General features: G+C 43.4%; 1 protein-coding gene across 1 annotated transcript in view; it reads left to right on the forward strand.

Annotated features, from left to right (window-relative positions):
• FANCD2 (FA complementation group D2) overlaps window positions 1-13,110 on the forward strand; it is a 1,101,131-nt gene that overhangs the window by 55,368 nt on the left and 1,032,653 nt on the right. The window lies entirely within an intron of this gene.

The following is a 13,110-nucleotide window of genomic DNA, read 5'->3' on the forward strand; positions in this document are numbered from 1 at the left end:
TTTACTATACTGCAGTTGATCACAAAATAATAAAACCTGCAGCTTCTAGGCCCACCTCTTTAACTCTGACTAAAAGCTGACCCTCATCAACTGTGTCAAAGACTACTGAAAAGTCCAGGTGGACCAAAGCCTTCTGTCCTCAGCTGTTGACAAATCTGTGCAGATAGTCCAATACTGAGGTCACAACTACCTCTACTGCGGCAAGATCTAAAGCCAGCTTGAAATCAATTGTATAAGTTATTAGGTTCAACAAATGTTTGCAGCTTTATAAAAGCTAGTTTTTTACAATGGTGTACAGGTAGGGCAGCAGAAACTGGGTGTAAGTTGTTGGAATCATCTTTTGAGCAAGTGGGCTTTATCTCCAAAAGTTTCTACCCCTGCATCCGGACCTGGTACTAGTGATGACACACTTGATTCCTATGTGCCAAATGAGGTGCAGAGGGTAAAGAAAGACAGGATAGACCTTCAGAGCGCCTGGCCTGACCATGTAGAATTACCTGACCGACAAGCAGGTAAACTGTAAACTGTGAGTTCTGGAAAGAATTAAAAACTGTTCTTGGATGCAATACTTAAGAAGCAGGATACCCCCCCCTCCCCCCACACACACACTACATTCAGTGGGTATATCATCCCAAAGGGACATGACCCTGAAGCTCACTGAGCTAATATTGCTTCATTAGGCAAGTGCTCGTTTTTTTTTGTTTGTTCATATCACCAGTGGTTCTTTGCAGGGAGATGACATTACATACATTTGACTGGGCACTCTACATCACAGGTTCACACAAGATGAAATTATACCTTTTGCAGAGGTAAATAATAAACCTCAAGTACACCATGAATGGGCATAGTGAGGGAAATGCCTTAGCGTGGCACCTCGAATGAGTGGGTCTCAGCCGAACAGAGGAAGAAAGGGGCCTGGAAAATGCAGATGGTTGGGTGCAAACACTTTCTAGACATAAGCCTATTATTTCGTTTCGTTGCATGCGCAAGTCTGTGTTAATGGTTGTTCCCTATTTTGCACAGAGGTGTGTAAGAAGACTGGGCAAGTCCATGTCAGCTTGAGAGAAATAAAGAACAGAGGAACAGTCTTCTGCAACCCTCGTATCTCTGAGGAGACAGCAAGGGGTCTGTAACTGAATGTTAACACTCACAACTAGCAATGTCTGGTATACATCTGTTTGTTAGATTTGACTTAGAAATAGCCTTAGAACTGCATAGGACATGTCACACGCTCAAATTGGGTTAGGTGGATGAGGCCAGCAGCAGGGCGTGACCAGTTTAGATGGGGTAATCAAAACCACTGGATTCCAGGAAGGACAGGACTCGAAGAGGAAAAACATATTTGTAGGCTGAAAAAACTGATTAAGAACAGCGTTAACATATTTTGTAAGGCATAACTAAATAAAATTTGTTTGATGGAACTCAATGTAAAATCATTATGAACAACAGGTAAAAATTAAATTATGGGTCCCATTCATAAAGAAAGGCACTACATTTCCCCTTGCGCCGTTTCCCTTGTATAGTTGCACATATCAGGAATTCACAAAAGTTTGCAAAAGTAGGCCTGGAAACCTGTAACACTTTCATGCTTCCAGGTGTTCTTCTAGGGAAAGTTTGTGAAATCCATTTGCACATTTTAAGATCTGCTGAGCAAGTGCTAGATAATTGTTAACACTTTTTTTTCTCTCCTTCAGATGGAAAATATTCCACACCCACCATGCGAAAGTCCTTTCCCTACACCCTCGTATTTTATTGGGTGGTAAAATATATTGCACTTTCTCTTGTATTTCTCACCTTTTTCATGGTACGAAAGGATTGGAGAGGAACTGATTAATATGCTTAAATATGTGAGTTTCTAGTAGTGTTTAAGCTCACGGCGCATTCCAGCCCTAGATTTACCTCCTTGCGCCCACAAGCCATAACTATTAACTCATACAAGTGTTCATGCAGTTAAAATGTTTTTGAGTGCAACACCAGCTTTTGTACATGCAAGTCCAACATGCATGTTGCCAGTAGCTTTCAGAATCAGGCCCATAACATCTTGGCTCTGGCCAGACCTTGCAGATTTAACCAACTCATCAAATGGAACTGTTCCTTCATTGTTATACTGCTTGGTATATGTGTACAGTTACGGCAAACAAGGGAGCGGAGGCACAGTTACAGTGGACATGATATGCCCAGATTTACACAATGTGTCCAAGTGTAAAAGGCCGGACAGGAGCGGTCACTCTAATCCTCGGTTGGCAACCAAGACACTGGTCAGCAAGTATAAACTGGGTTTACTTGAAGTAACATTTTCTGACAACGATTGAATGCTTAAAAGTAAATTTGCCGGAGCAATTCATAAGACCCTTCCTGAGAACTAGAGTAAGTTGAGAGAAATGGTTGGGTTAGAGTAATGAAAATCCAAAATTCCTCTGTAATGAGTTGTCCAATATAACAAGATTGATGGAGTCTTATACCAGACCAGAAACTGGGTCCTGTGGTCATGGGCCACAAGTTGTGAATAGGTAAGATTTGATATCTCTCTCTAAGGGAGACTTTCTGGAATATTTACAGATCTGCCCAAAAAAGAGTAAATGGTGATGGGACAGACTTCGTTTAGAAGTATCAAGCTCCAACCGAGGTACGTGGTAGAATATGACTCTATCATTTAGTGCACTTCGAGGTGATTAGAGGCTAAGACCCAGTTTTCTCACTACCGGTGATGAGATGGGCGGCGTTGTCCTGCAAAGAGTTGAAACTTCATTCACCTCGGGTAGAAATGTCAACACATTCTTGGTGTTGCCACTTGTGTCAAACTACGACTTGAATAGTGGACTTTGAATAAGAATGGTGTCTATTATCATGACACCCTGAGTTGGTTCTGTATATATGTAAAATTGTGCACATTTATCATGAACTGAGCCCTTAATGCCACTTCCGCCGTCTGCACTCGACTGTATCCTTTATTGCATTATGATATGTGAAGAATACATTGCATTTGAAAATTGCTAAGAGGCCAATGTTTCATTGAATGTTTTTCTGCTCCACCCCAATATGACTGACTCAATTGGGGGGGGGGGGGGGGACTGCAATCAGACGCCCAGCACAATGAAATTACGAGCATATTAATATTCCTATAATGCTCAATAAGCTTGCATCTACAGTGCCCATACATAAACGATCCACTGTATATGTGGAGCCTATTAATACTCAGAGATTGACATACACAGGTCCCTAATTTGTTCAGAGACCAGAATAATAAGAATTGCCGCATAAGCCCAGCCTGGCTAGAAACCAAATTCTCAAATCATAGGAGTTCTGGCATAATCAGAGAAACTGCTATAGAATACTAATATAATGATAATGCTGCTGTAGGTTGCACCTCACTGCTTGGAACCAAAGGAGAAAAGTGGGTTTGTTTTATTGGAGGAGTAGATTTCTAAAGAACCTTGTTCCTTGGACAAGTAGATATTATTTCACATATAATTCCACACCTGACTGGTTTTTGTTTGGTTTCTCCCCAGCTAGATGTCCATTAATGGATTGTATAGATAGGTTGGTCGTTTTTTTAGTAATTAAAAGATTCCATTTTACTTCTAGCTGTTACTGATCCCTGTGTATTTTCTAAGGGAAGTCCCTTTCATTCGTCTCATTGATGAGCGTTTTGTTTGTAACAAGGGATAGGAGCTGGTACATAAAAGGCGATATTACTTGATAATTGTCCTGTGGATTAACTTGCGGCAGGCTTGGGCTTCACTGTTGTAAACTTATCTCTCAAAGTCATTGTTTGTTCCTCGTCTCCAGCGAAATCTGCGTACTTCTAAATGCTTTTCACTGCTGCCCTGGTTCCTCTTGTCAACATAGCAGTTGAGTAAACTCTAAATGTGCCTTTGGGCTTGTTCTTGTAGATGAGCAGCAGATTGCCAATGTTTTTCATTTATTGCTGTGGAACTTCCACTTAAGGTCCCCTCCTCTGTTTCGTTTTTCGCTTTTCTGGTTGATGTCTATTGGCTGAAATTCTTTGGGTTTGTCGATATAGGTGGTTGATTCCTGGCCACATCATGTCACTCATTTCTTGTTGAAGCAATTCAGCTTCCTCAAAACTGGAGGAAAACAGAAAATTCAGCCTGACAAAATGTACTTCCTGTGGACACTGAATATTTGGTTTGAACTCGTGTGATGCATTCAAACAGAAAAACAAACCTTTAAAGAAACGTCAAATAAACCATTTAAAAAATGTTCTTTGTATCCAATAAAAGGGCCTTCCCACTTCCGCTCACTAGATTAAATAACCAGCTTGCCTTTTGTTGCAGGTTTCCCATGACCTAGAATTAGCCCAAATGAATTATCGCGTCAAATGTATTTTTTAAAACAGGGTCTGTTGTAATTTTAATATTGTTTTAGGACTTTTGTCAGTTAGAATAGACTTAAATTTCCCATGTAACCAACAACAAAATGAATCGCAACCTCTTCCAGTCAATCATACATATTCTAGTCTATAGTTTCCCCACTCACAGCGCTATTCAATGCAGAGACCAGCCACCTGCAAATCAGCTTTGGGCCCAGTCCAAAAGGAGTAGTCTAGCTCATTCTGCCACCGGTAGCTTCAGGACCGGCCAAGACAGATTTGCAAATGGCTGGTCTCGGTCTTAAGTGGTAGAGTGATTAAAAAACAATAGACTGGAGAAGCCAGTTGCCACTGGCTGAAATTATTTCAAGCACCCCTTGTTTCACTCTGTTTTTCCCTTGCTGTGGAACATGAGTTATGTATTCTTACACCTGTAGCATCAACATAGATGAAAAAGAATGTCAGTTAATTTCAGAAAGGTCAGAGCTTGGTGAGGAGAAGTACCTATTACGTTCAGAACTAGTTTGAAGAATCAGACAGGAACACATCAGTTTCTAGAGTCGTTAGACTTTCTGGACCCCAATACTGTTGCCGGACTTTCCTAAATAAGGCACCAATTTGCTTGGTGTCTAGATTCTGAAAAAGACGTGTCCAGGTTTTTACCAGATTACAATATGCCTTAAATTTGTATAATTCACACACTTTCCAGTTGATGGGGGAATCTTAACAGAGACGGTTCTACTAGCCTCTTTGTAAACTACTGCTTCTGGGTCCCACCTATGGGTGTCGAACCCCTGGGACGGGTGTTTCCGTGAACGCGAGGATAGGACTCACGTAAATTATATTAAGCTCCAACGCATTACGTAGCACTCACAGGGTTTGTAGAAGTCATACATTATTAGATGCAAACGCGTTTCAGCAGTGTGCTATCCAGTGGAACTGGAAATGTTGTGAATTATACTGATTTAAGGCATGTGGTCATCTGAATGCAGCCTGCGGATATATCTTGTTAGAATCCAGCGGCTTGACGAGGGGTTGCTGTGCACAGCGCTATAGAGGAAAGCAGGTGAATGTAAAATATTGGAATAAGCTGTGTATGCTAGAAAATCAGAAAACATCAGTACTTGCTGCACGTTCAAGTCGGCATGAACTACAAGTACCAAGATACTTACTGTTTTATTTACACAGCATGTTTCGATGAAAGAACATTAAGGCAGTCCTTTGTTGCCGGTCATTATTTTGAATTCACCAATGAGAAGGAAGTCTTCACAATTGTAATGAGTGCAATATTGTGTGCTATGCAGATACATTTTTAAAGCACTGAGGAAAGCACACTGCTGAAACGCGTTTGCATCTAATAAATGTATGATTTCTACAAACACTGTGAGTGCTACTAATGTGTTGGAGGTCAATATAATTTACGCGAGTCCTACCCTTACGTTCAAGCACCCGTCCTAGGACTTCGGAATCCGTAAGTGGGACCCAGGAGCAGTAATATAAATCTGTCTGTCTGTCTGTTGTTCAGTCGGTCTATCGATCGATCTCTCTATATCGATTGATCTCTCTATCGATCGATCGATCTGTCTCTATCTATCTCTCTATCTAGCTCTATCTCTCTCTCTATCAATCTATCTAGCTCTAGCCCTAGCTATCTCTATCTCTCTATCTGTCTCTATCTGTCCCTCTGCCTCTCCCTCCCCCTGTCTCTCTCTCTCTCATCAGAAGGGCTGCACTTGTGTAAGCTAGAATGTTCACCTTTACTGTTAAGCCATGCACATAACAATCTGACTTATATATGCACAGTAACATCAACCACACCCCCTTCAAATGGTATTGCCAAAGCATCTTTAGAAAGACATGATGGGGTGCTCTAAGTTGAATCAAAAGAATGCGGGCAGTCATGGCACCTAAATCAGTAAATTGGCTCCAGCTGAATCTATTCTAGGATAGAAATTCATGCTCGTCATTGTAGTGTCTGTCATGTCTTTAAAGGAAATGTCAGTGCATGAAATACAGTTTGTGTCAGGATTGTGGTGTATTATATAGTATGGTTGTGCGACCTTAACATGTAATACACTTACAAAACCATCTTGAGTCCAGTCTCCAATCTTGGGTAACTGTGACTTCGAGCAGCAAGGCTTAAACAAAGGAACTAGTGTAAGGTACCAATCAACGAAATAAGAAAGCCACAGAACATAAAAGAAATCAACACCAAATTGAAAAAATAGATTATATTTTAATTAATTTTTAGACATCAAGATGAGCAAAATCCACCATAGGGTTTCGGTGATATAGATTTTTTTAAAGCATAATGTAAATCTCAGCCTTTTAGTCCAAAGTTCAAACAAGCAATGGTAATTGTAAAGTTAGTAAACTTTTGAAAAGCTTGCAAGAGTTGTGTTCGGCTACTCTGGCTTGGACTGGGTGAACAATTCTGATAGAGAGAAGGTCGGGGGCCAATAACGACTATTTGGATAGTTACCTGGCCTAGAAAAGTACCCCTTTTTGATATGGTCACCCCCACTTTTTGCCTGGTACATGATGTGATTTTGACTGGAAGTGCACTGGGTTCCTGCTAACCAGGTCTTCGTGGCTAGCTCTTTCCCATACACAATAATTCCCCCAATTGGCAATACCGTTATAAGTTCCTAGTAAAGTGGTATCCCTGGTACCTAGGGTCTGAGATTCTAAAGAGCGCCCCCCCTCCTCAAGGGCTGCAGCACGAATTGGACACCTCACCAAACTCATGCAGGACTGCTACCGCAGGCTGCGGGTTTTGGTGCAGACAAAGTGAAAACACGATATGTTTAGTTTTATTAATAAACTGCGATTACTTAAAATCTTTACAGTATAAGATACAATGAGCTACAATAAAATACAATGAAATCCCCCCCCCGTCACGCCCTACTCCAAGTAAAACCGAGAGTGCAACTATTTAGTTACAAAACTAACTGTGTTAACTACTTTTGTCCAATCAGAGTTCCATTAAAAGAATAAGAGTTTTGATTTCTCCATGAGACCACACCTACTAGAGTCTGAGAGACGTGTAGAAGTTCGGCATCATCAATCACGCTGCGGAGCCTGTTGACAGTGTGTAGGTTCTGCATCAGACACTTAGCCGACCCAGGTTAAATACCTCAGTCCGATGGTTCCAAATACTTTGTAACGTCTCCCTGAATTAACTGTAAGCTGACAATTTTGGGGCGGCAGGGAAAGCGCTAGGCCCACTGTCGAAACCCTTCGGATCAGTAGCCTTTAATTGGGAATCGAGTGCCCTTTTAACTTGGTGGATGAACTTGCCGACCCTAGCTAACAAGCAGGTCGTAGTTTCTGAGAAACACCAGTCCGAGGCCTCTCTGCATGTTCTATGGCCTAGGTCCCGAAATGCCAGACACAGCAATCTCTGTTTATCGCTGGCCAACTTTGTGCAGCAACATAGCAGGTGTAGCCAGGATTCTCTGTGATAGTTGCAAAGTCGGCAAGCAATGGCTCCGCCCGTTCGTGCCCATTTTGGGTTGAAGTCCGCGATTCTGAGGGCCAAAAGGTGCAGAAACTGAATTTTCTGTCTTGCATGGGTTGTTAATGAATCTTGCAGGTATAGTTGGGGTTTGCCTGGAATATAGGATTTCTTCAGGGCCAGAGTTAGTGGGTTGTGCCGGAGCGAAGAAAGTTCAAGCTCAAAAGAGATGGACTGGACTTGGCGCTTAACGGCTTGGGCCCAGGCAGAATATGAAATTTCATGAAGGTACAGGCTCCTTCCCTCGATTTTCAGAACATCAATGGCAAGTTCCACCTTGGAGTGCCATGGGGAGCCTGCATCGCCGAAGATGGTTTTTAGGAAGTGCTTTAAGGTGTTTTCGGGCGATTTCAGTACTCTAATATAATATTTTAGCAAATCCCCCAGTAGTGCCAACTCTGGTCGTTTCAGGCCTCTAATATAATAATAATAAACGATATGTCACACATCCCTGTGTGCCATGTCCCCTAACACTGTGTGTAATATTTGTAAGTCACCCCTACAGCAGGCCATACAGCCCTAAGGCAGGATACCTTATGTTACATTTGACAGCATACCTGCATGAGCAGATATGCCCTGTGCTGGTCAGTCCATTACTGCCAGTACGAGTGTATAGGGAAACCATTTTAGTACACAAACTGGACACTGGTGAAAATGAGTTTACAAGCTGCATGATGGCGTCCCTGAAAATAGGGATGTTTGGTACCAAAAATCTTGCATTCACAATCCGCCTTTGTTTTCAGTGGTGGATTGATAATTACATGCACACATAGGTGCCCCAGAATACTTACCAGCCTCTGGTGTGTTGGCTGACTGGTCTCTGCCAGCCTGCCATCCAAGACAGATTTCTGACCGTCCATGGTGAGGGCCTTTGCTCTCTGCTGGTCAGAAACAAAGCCTGCAGGTTGAACTACTGATTAGCACTACTGGACTGGCGAGTAACAAAGCAGCTCCCGCCTTTGAAATGCGAGTCTGGCTCCCCATACAGGAGAGGAGGTCACCCCCCCCCCTTGTCCAGAGCCCTTTGGCACCTGGACAGGTCAGAAATTTGCTAGTCAGGCAAGCCCAACCCCCAGGCTAGTACCACTCCTAAGGTGGCCTAACTTGATATGGGTACAACGTTTCAGATGTGGCTATCTTTGTGTTGGCACACTTGGGAACTCTGGGAGGGTTATGGCCACTTCCAACAGTGGGCATATACGGGATGTAGTGACCCCAAGGGCCAGCATCCCATAAATCTGTGTTCTAAATAGAAGCACAGACATAGAGAACAAGCAAAGCTAGCCATTACAGCTACCACCCTACATTCCCCTAAGGCCCCTACATTCAGTATTTAGGGAAGCACTTGGCACCAGGAAATCAGATCCTTCCCATCTAAAAGACAAAGAAGGACGTGTAGAGTCCCATCCAGCAAGAACTGAAGGCCCAGCAATTGACTCAACACCAACCCTGCTGGCTTGCCTGCTGACTTCAACAGTTGCGCCAAAAGATGACTTGTCCTGCAGCTGCTGAGTCCCCAAAGCCGGTGAGACCTGCCAACACTTCTGTCAGGAACCAAGACCTCCAAGAAAGTAGCAGACCTGCCTGGGAAGTAGTAGACCTGCTTCCCTGCAACCTGGAGGCATCCAAATTTAAGTCACAAAGAGGACTTTGTGACCGCTGAAACCTGACACCTGAAGACACCACTGCATCCTTCACTCCTATCTCGAGTTGAAGTTATCCAACTGTGTCATTGTGGTCTCCCAGCCCTCCAGAGACCAAGGCCTCTGTGGTTTTGCCCCCAGTGAACTCTCCGACGTCACCTGCAGCCTCTGCAGCAGGCCCCCTCTACTGTGACTGCTCCCGGTAAGGCAAACCTGATGCTAAAGACACCTCTGCACCTGTCTGTCCTGGGCTGTGGAGAAGAGGACCAAAGGTGTTGCTACATCCTCGAGCATCGTGAGGCCTGAGAGCCCCTGTTGGTTCAACCCGACTGACCTCCCAGTTGGAGCCTGCAGTCTCTTTATGCGAAGACCGATCCCCATAGAGTAACATTGGGAACCCAACACTGTTTTGCACCCCTTCCCCTGGCTGCCCCAGTGCAGCTGTTGGTGTTCTTCTGGTGCTATCTTGAAACTTACCCACTACTCACCTTAAATCCTGAAGATTGGTCCCATAAGTCGCTGTACAGTACTTGATTGCTTTATTGACTTTTCCTCCGATAGGATAAAATTGCAGCTTCTCAAAATTGCACTGTCGACTTTTAGAACTGAAAAGAATTTCTGTTCAAAAACGTACTTACCTGAACGAATTGCTTATGGTGCCTAAACATGTGTAAAGATACGTTATTTTTTTATAAATGAGTGTGCATCTCCTTTACGAGTCATGTGACCCATTTATTGACAAGTGTGTGTATTTTCAGATGTCTTCCACTACTCTAATATAAGCCTAAAGCTGCTCGACCACACTACCCCCTAGAGGAGACCCTAGGATTACTTGAGCAAGTCCCTTTCCACTTATAAGAGAACCCCTGGACTCTTTAGGCGATATATCTCATTTTGATACATCATATAAAGAGCCAGCTTCCTATGCCTGGTCACCAAAAGCAGTCTCAAGTCCAATTCCACACTTTACATCAAGACCGCCATAGATTTCAATAGAGTGGCCCTGATACATGGGGGCTCAGGATTCTGAAAGATAGTTTTGGTAATGTACGTTCGACAGGGGCCTTCCTGGGGTTATTCCTCGTGCACGAGTAAGGTGGGTTGACTTTGTCCACAGGGGTCGGAATCCCTCAAAGCTCTCTTTGGGCCAGTAGAAGTCCAGCTGCTGCTACCGGTCATCAGTCACAGTGCGTCCAGCTCTGCCCTTTGGTAAGGACTGGTGCCATCTTTGGTGACCAATCGGCACTCTGGTGACTCTCCCAAGTCCGGCAGACATGGGTGCAATGATTGAGTCTGTGGTGGAGGTCTTCTTGGCTGCACATCAGCAGTCAGCGGCAATTCCTTGCGAGTGTTTGCTGACCGGCCAAAACAGGTGACTTCAGCTTTTATGGTCCTAGTGCTGGAACCGGGAAAGGGGGGGGGGGGGTGTCAGCTGACTGACCTTTGGAATAACAACTTCGGTCTGGTGCTCAGGAGCAACTTTTCCTTGAGCCAAGCACCACTTGCACAGTCCTCTCTCTGCAAGCCCAAAGAGCAGCAGGTGCAGTCCAGTGGTTGGTGCAGCCTCTCCTGCCATGTCCAGGGGTCAGCTGATCTTCTTCCGTCCTTTCTCCAGTCAACGTGTGATCTGAGGTTAAAGGTACCAGGGGTGCCCTTGGTGAATGATGAGGTCACTAGCCAATGAGCTACCAGGAGCCCTTCCGCCCTATGAAGACTTACAGCTATGTGTGGCATCTAACAATCCCAGAATGCACTATTCTGTATCCTCTCAAGATGTCAGAACCCTTTCTCGTATGTTAGGAGCTTGGTAGCCCACCCTAAAGGCATGGCTACCTGTGGACTACACACCAACAGAAAAAAACTGTTTGGCAGCTGGTTTCCTTTCTCTGTTTCCACCGCTAGCCCTTCTACCTTAACAAAGGGACAGCCCTGCATGAGTGTGATCGCCATTTGCCTACAAAAGGCAGCTTTCCTTTTGAAGGTTGTGTTTTGGTTCTAACACCCTGTTTGACTTTCTGCAAGGGGAGGTAACACTCCTATGTGGTGGCCTCCATTGTTCCTGAACCTGTGAGTCGTTCACACTACTCCCCAAGAAGGCAGAAGGCTATCTGGCAGCCTGCAATTGCGAAAAACAACATCAATTTGACAACAGAGTGGCAACTTTCTAAAAAGTTACCTTTCTTTAGAAGGGACATTACATTTGACTTGGCCATCATTTCGGGTTTAATGCCATGATTCATTTGGTTCCTTGAAGTACCCATTTTAGTAGTCCCATTCAGAAGTTGGCAGGATGGAGGAGTAAGCTTGCAACTCTGCAATAGACAATGGAGCTACTAAACTTTCCATAGTAAAAACAATGATTTGAAAATATTATTGTTAGGACATAATAAATAATATATCCCGCTTAATAACATACAGCTCCCTGCCTAAGGGCTCGATAGGTGTTTCATAGGGGAGACTTGACTATATTGTTAAGGGAAGTGGGAGCTTTGCAAATGGTTTAAATGGTAAAATCACACTAACAGTTTTAAAACTGCTGTTCCAGACTCAATCAGTGCTGCAGCCTTGGGTGGATACTCTGATTTACATGCCCTGGGTACCGTATACTAGGGCCTTATAGGTAAGTCAGCTTATGCGAATTGGGGCTAGCCAAGAAAACACATCTTTTGTAATGAGTTAGAACACTGGCACTGAGGTCTGATTAGCAGGCCTCAGTGCACACTGAGTGAAACAACTAGAAGTCCACATGGGGGCAAAAAGTGTCTGGGGGGGGCCTGCAAAAAGCCTGTTTTCTCAAGTGTGCCAGTGATCGGATCCCCAGTGGCAGGGAAGGAAAGAATATGCCTAAAACATATAGTCAAATACATAGAAACTACGCAAATAAAAGGCACAACTATGGGAAACCCAGCCCTATTAATCCCAACACACTAGCAAATATGCATAAATACACATTTCAAAGGATTTCTAATATTCGAAGACCAGAATGGGATGACATGGAGTACTTAACTAATAGCTGAGTTTGACTTATCTTCACACCCAGAAAAGAGGCTGTTACTTTCTGGTGACTGCTATATGTACACAAAGCTCATGTCCAATCGATGGTTGCAGTTCACCTCAGCCTGCAGTTTGTGACCCAGTATTTGCTGGGAAGTGTAGTTTTTGTGTGATTTGTGGTTGCTTAATTAAAAGCAGCAAGTTAACATAGTAAAATATGAGCCTCCAGTCTTGTAATAAAATTAACTATATACTATATTGTGTCATCTAAATCTATTTATTCTGCCAAAAAAACGAAGTGGATTATCTTGCCTGATTGGTGGTGCAGCCAAAGTTTAAATATGGTGAATTGCATAAGTGTGAATATCCAGTTTGTGAAGGTTTTGTGCAAGTTATTGCCTGTAATTTCTAGTGCTATAATCTTAACCTAGTATTTGCTCATAGCTGATGGTTTACAATGCAGAATCTTTACAGGGTTCAGCTGCTCCTGGACTCTGCATGAAGAGTAATTTGCTGGTGTTTGAGCTTTGACTTACTTGTTTAGTGCAGATTTGCTTTACTTTGTTAGAGTTATAATTTCCGTTTTGACAATAGAAATGAATTGTTCTTTTCTTTCCTTCTAA

The sequence above is a fragment of the Lissotriton vulgaris genome, chromosome 9 (assembly GCF_964263255.1).
Source record: "Lissotriton vulgaris chromosome 9, aLisVul1.2, whole genome shotgun sequence".
Classification (NCBI taxonomy): domain Eukaryota; kingdom Metazoa; phylum Chordata; class Amphibia; order Caudata; family Salamandridae; genus Lissotriton; species Lissotriton vulgaris.